The sequence below is a fragment of the Perissodus microlepis genome, chromosome 3 (assembly GCF_051167445.1).
Source record: "Perissodus microlepis isolate ML-2025 ecotype Zambia chromosome 3, ASM5116744v1, whole genome shotgun sequence".
Taxonomy (NCBI): Eukaryota; Metazoa; Chordata; class Actinopteri; order Cichliformes; family Cichlidae; genus Perissodus; species Perissodus microlepis.
The window spans coordinates 39,138,540-39,144,815 of NC_140463.1; the positions used below are offsets into that span (position 1 = coordinate 39,138,540).

Genomic DNA, 6,276 nt, shown 5'->3' on the forward strand with positions numbered 1-6,276 from the left:
ACCATAAGAACGCGGAAGGTCACCTTTTGCGTTCCTCAGGAACGCCGCGGGACGTGACAAAATGTCGGGATGTTACGCCTCGGGAGTGAGAACGGGCTCGCAAGAAAGATGAGGCCTATCACAATAGTTTAATTTTTCTATCGAGAAAAAGTTATTTCGCAATACATATCGTTATCGTTCTATCGCCCAGCTCTACCACACAGTTACAGCGAAGATGTAGACCGAGCTTCAAACCCAGAACAAATCACAGATGAGTCAAAGATCATATAAAAACTTTCATCCCAAACAATTAACTAGTTCATAATAATCCAAAAGAGTTTGACAAGTTCACAAGTATGAAGAGACTGAGAGAAGAGTAATATTTGTTAGTGTCCTTGTCCCAGTCTAATGATCAAGTTCTCTCTGTTGAACTAACAACATTAAAATAACTCCCAAGAAAACATCCCACCTTTAAAAGCGACAAACCTTTAAAAGCCTCTAATTCACTAAAACAAATAAACATTAAAGGGAACTTGGTCAAGCAAAATCGGCACAAGTTCGCTAAAAGTAGGAACAATGAACTTGAGTCGCTTACCTTTTTTTAACAATGCTGAAGATAATGATCCTTTTCTTATTTCTTCTGGGACAGAGGTTTGCCTCAGCTGGTGTAATATGCAAGAAGTGCAGTGCAGTGACTGGAAAGTGTTTGTGAGATCTGGGAGTTGGAAAATGAATGAATGTAAGCGTATCACAGTTAAGAAAGCTGTGAAGGAAGGGGCGGATCTAGAAGGGTGGCATGGGGTGGCACGTGCCACCCTAACATAATCTCTTGCCACCCCTAGTGCCACCCTAGTTTTGCATATGACAGTGTTGTTTATTGAAATAAGATAGCATTAACACTTTGAGTCTAACTACAGTTAACACCAAAAGATAAATCCAAGCCCTCAGTCATGAGAACTGCTGTCATTATTCGGATGTTGTCAGTCCATCCAAGGGACGTTAGTAGCGGTGATCAGCCCTTGAATAGCAGTTATCAATTATAACAAATGTGTTGGTTAAATGAATGTATGGAATAATAACAAGGAAAGTACATTTTAATTATTTATTTTAATTAATTCATTATTGAAGTTTACACAACATCAACAATCTCTGCAGGCACTGTTGGATGCTGGAGGCCCTTCAGAGGTTCCCAGCTGCTCTCTGCATATAGGCAAGTCACTGATGGTCTTGGTCACTCGGGCCTGTGAATCCAGTTCCTGAAGAACACCATCGTGATTGTCTGGAGGAATATTTCAGAAAGCTTCTCTCTGTCATAGTAAAGGATCGCAGCCAGGCCGTCAGCCTGGTCGTAAATGAGATGCAACTGAAAGGATCTCAGGTGCAGGACACACAGCTGTGCCCGAGCGGCTTGTTCACCGTGTCCATCCATTGTAGCTTCAAGTCTGTCAGAAAGAAGAGCAAATCATAAGTCACAAACACGACAACTGCAGACGTGTCCAAAGAAACACTGTAGAACTTTTAAACGAGTAAAACTGAATCAACTTGGAGCAGCTAATGGATAAACCAAAATTAAGAACTGGTACATTTTATCTTTAAGTTACTTAGCTTTGTAAACTGAAGAGGATAATTATATCCTGATCCTTCATTTCAAGTATAGACTGCGGTGAAACTGTTTAGATTATAAATCTAAACCAGAATGTGAAAGAAGAATGAATACAGAACCACATAGACTAACCTCTCTCTGCGTATGCATCTTTATATTTTGTCTTGTTGGCTTGCCTTTCACTGGTTCTTACATATTTTTCACTCAGTGAGTCAATGTTTCCTTGCTATCTGGGGTGTGAGCGTCACCTGAAAGTGCCTAAAAAGTCATTTTGAAAGAGGGAAGTTGCTTTGGAGTTACTGAATGTCACTGACTCGCAGTCACCAGTCACCGAAAGTTTAAGAAAAATAATCAATTAATAAAATACTAATAAATAAAAATGAGCACCCGCCTCTTCAGTCAGCTGCCTTCAAGTGTTTGTATTTTAAATGCAAAGTCTGTACATCTTACCTTTATTAACAATGTTGAAGATAATGATCCTTTTCTTATTTATTCTATTTCAGCCGTTATAATCGTCACTGAGGTTTGTCTCAGCCGGTGTAAGAGGTAAGTGTGCCGCTTTTCTGCTGCCAGTGTAGTTGCTCGGATGACCCTTCGGTCTGTCCGGAGAAAGAACAAAACATAAGTCACAAACACCGACAGCTGCAGACGCGTCTGAGAAATCACTGGAGTACTTCTAAATGAGTAAAAGTGAAGCAACTCAGAGCAGGTAACGGGCAAAAGTCAATAAAAATGAGGAACAATGTTAAACCGGCATATTTCATCCTTAAGTTACTTACCTGTATTAACTGAAGAAGATTTATACCCAGATCCTTCTAATTCAAGGATTCACTACTACTTGGCAGTGAAACAGGTTGGATTATAAATCTCCAACAAAATGTGAAAGACGAAGAAGAATTTGCTGCTAATGTACAAACACACAAAGTAGAAATGCGCTATGCGATTCTTTTTTCGGTCTCTCTCTTTTTTCTTTTTCTTTTTTTTGCTTAGACGTCATTCGAAGACCCACTTGCATTGCAGTAGCTGCTCACATACTTATATGCAATCCACAAATTAGGCATACTGGTAGGCCCCTCTGGTCAGAAGTAGATGCAAATGAATCTGCCCAGGTATCATTAAATGTATTTTCTTCAGATATTTTTCTTTTGTTACATTTCTCCATACTTGACCTGGGGTTATAAGTCTCGGTAAATGCACGGCATTTCGGCGGGTATAAAGGGCTTCCAAGAGTGTGACGCTTATTTTGAGCGACGAAAAATAATAAAATATAATTTTGTTTTTATATTTCAAGATCACAATAATCTTCCAATCTAGAACCACAAGTTAAAAAAAGAACTAACACAAATAAAATACACTTAAGTTAAATAATTTATTTTTCCAAACCACGCGGAGCCGAAGTATAAAGAGCCGCAGGTTGCCGACCCCTGGGTTAAACCAACTTATTGGGAGAGAATATTGGTTTTGTTTTATCACATATCAATATTATTTTATTATCAAATTTGGTTATTTTGGTCATTCAAATCTGACTTCCCCATCGCTCACTCACTGTTTTTTTAAACTGATAGATACAGCTTTTGAAAATCTAAGAGCTCTATTGAAGGACTCTGTGCAGGTTAAAAATCAATGTGTGGAATAATAACAAGGAAAGGTAGCCTTTAATTATTTATTTTAATGAATTCATTATCGAACTTTAAACAACATCAACAATGTTTAATCTGTGAAGGCACTGCTGGATGCTGAAGGCCCCAGGTTCCCAGCTCTGCGTGGAGGCTGTGCGAACACAGGTTACTGATGGTCTTGGTCACTCAGGCCTGTGAATCCAGATTCTGAAGAACTCCATCATCATTGTCTGGAGGAATATCGCAGCAGGGTTCTCTGTCACAGTCAGGGGCGTACCTAGGTTTTAAGGACAGGGGGGGGCTTAGCCCCCAAGAGATGCACACGATATGAACGAACGTCGTGAATGAGCACAAAATTTCACAAACAGAAAACAAGACTGAGAAATTGTTTTCCTACTTTTTTGGACAGATTAAACATCCTAGGCCACCAATAGATCTATTGTTTTATTTCAGTCTGTTTTATAATACAGTACAACAAGAAAACAGAGGAAATGTGTTTGCTGCATCAATAACAAGAAAAAAACTGAAAATAAAAAAGTACATTTTTATGGCTGCAATCACCAGTTACTTGGTGGGTGGAAGCATCAAAGAATGACGTCTGTTTTTAAGAGTGGCAAATCGGTCAATCACTCTGTTGTGACTCAGATGCTGAAGCGTGTCTTTTTCAATAGACATGACTGCAAGACTGTGAAGTCTTTTCTGACCCATTGTTTGACGCAGCCAGGAGTGCAGCCGACGCAGTGCACTAAAGGACCTTTCGCACGAGCAGCTGCTGACAGGCACTGTTAGGGCAACTTGGATGGTTGCCTTCAGAGAGGGAAACATGTCTGAATCAAGGAGGTTGTACACAGACAGCATATTTTTGGGTGGACATCCAGCCTCTGTTTTCCGGGTAAGAAAGTTTCTGGCCACCAGAACCTCCTCTTTTTTCAGGTCAAGTCTGTAGTGCTTTGCAAGTTCATTCAAGTGTGGTTCACTCAAGAAGTTCTCAGATTTAGGACTGCATGCCTGGACGCCTTTTAGCAGCCCTGCATCTACACTGCAAAATCTTTGATCAGGCTCGCCAACCATCCGATCCACACAAGGGAAAAGTAACTCTCTTTTCAATGTGTCTGAGTTGTTCAATTCAGTGCGTGAACCCACAGTTGACTGTGGGTGTTACACAGGGCCTTGGTTTTCTCATACAACTCTGTAGCAAATGCATCTGAGTGTTTGCCCTTAAGTGTGTCACACACAGCTTGTTTGCAGATAAAAGCTTCTGCCAGGTCTAAAGTCTCTTTCTGCAGGAATTTGTGGAGTCCTTCGGTTACAGACAGAATCGACTGAAACATCAGTAGTGCATAGACTGCTGAGAACTTGTAGAGCTTTGCTCTGAGACCAACAGCTATGGGGGATCCAATTGCAGATAGGCACTCCAAAATGGCAGGCAATGTCTCAAGAACTGCACTGATTGATCGCAACTGACATGCCCAGCGAGTGTTTGAAAGTTGCACAAGCTCAGTTTTTGTCAATCCAAGCTTTGCCTGAGTCTCCATGAACTTAGGATGATTGACTAGGGAGGTGCTGAAGAAAGAATACACACACTCCAACAAGCTGAAAAGCTCCACAGCCTCTGGGACAGCCTTGCAAGTATTGCACAAAACCAGGTTGAGTTGATGAGCATAACAATGCACATATATAGCCTCAGGATGGAGCCTTCTAAAATGTGCTTGTACACCTCCAGTGGAGCCACTCATAACGGCTGCACCATCATATGTTTGTGCTACACACTTAAGCTCTGCAAGACCATTGTTTTGGATCTGCTGCTGAATCTCATTCGCAATGGACTGGGCATCAAATGATTTTATCTCTGCTAGTGCAAGGAAACCTTCACTGCCCCCTCTGACACGTACCTGACACAAACAGCTAACTGCTCTGCCTTTTCATCCCTTGCCTCATCTGCCATGATGGAATAGACTTTAGACTTTGTCATTTCAGATACAATGACACTAGTAACTTCCTGGGCACAACAGTCAATCAGGTCATTCTGGGATGTTGGCGAGATATACTGTGCATTTGATGGGGGATTTTGTTTTTGAAGAAAAGGATCAAACTCCTTCAAAAGCTCCATGCACGCAAGAAAATTCCCTCTGTTTGGGCTGTCTTCACCTTCATCATGGCCACGAAAAGGGAGTCCTTGTCTCCCTAACATAGAGGTTACTGCAACAATTCGTCTGAGATACTCTCTTCTTTCGACTATCTCACTCACATTTGCAGTTGCTATCACCTGTGCAACGTTTCCCTGTTTGCTAGTTCCCTGGTAGCTTTTCCATGTAACAACACTGTCCTTATGTGTTTGTGCCATCTCATGCTTGCCAAAGATGACTAAAGCTTTCTTCCAGTTCTTGCAACCGCTACTGACCAAACTATCATGTTTGATGTTTTTGCCAAACACTCTACATGGGAAGCAGAAAGCTGCATTCTGGTTGACTGAATATTCTAACCAGTTGTGCTTTTCAAACCAGCTGTGGTTAAATGCTCGCTTCTGTGTACCAAAAGTATCATGTGGATAGCTCTTCAGCTTCACCTGTCTGGGCCCTGTGTCTTTGTCACCTAAATCAAACCCTGTAGTAGAATGAGTTGCTGCAGCTGCTTCATCATTTTCCCTCTCTTGGCCTGTTTGCTCTCCTCTCTCTGTAATAACTTGATCTTCCTCTGCTTCTCGATCCATTTGCTGCAGCTCCTCTGTCTCTCCTTGCTCTCTCTGACTTGAACTTGCCTGTTGACCTTTTTCTCCCTCAGCCTCTCCTTCTGCCTCACCCTTCAAGATACATTAAAACATACTGAATTGTAATGTAAATTGCTAATATCATGACTTCTGCTCCCGCTTCACAGTAATTTGTTGCTCCCAAATATTTTGAAGTTACAATCATTATATTTTGAGCATGCATGTGACTAAAATGGTTGCAATTTAAAGCCCTGAAAAATATTACTAAATTACTTGAATTGAAGTAATATTAAAATAGAACCCTCAAAAATATGTGAGTCAGGCTAATTTGACTTATATATATATACAGGGAGTGCAGAATTATTAGG

The 6,276-nt window shown here is 40.9% G+C and overlaps 1 pseudogene; it reads right to left on the bottom strand.

Annotated features, from left to right (window-relative positions):
* Positions 1 to 3,765: 3,765 nt before the first annotated feature.
* Positions 3,766 to 5,545, bottom strand: LOC146391427 (zinc finger MYM-type protein 1-like; annotated as a pseudogene).
* Between the last annotated feature and the right edge of the window lie 731 nt (positions 5,546 to 6,276).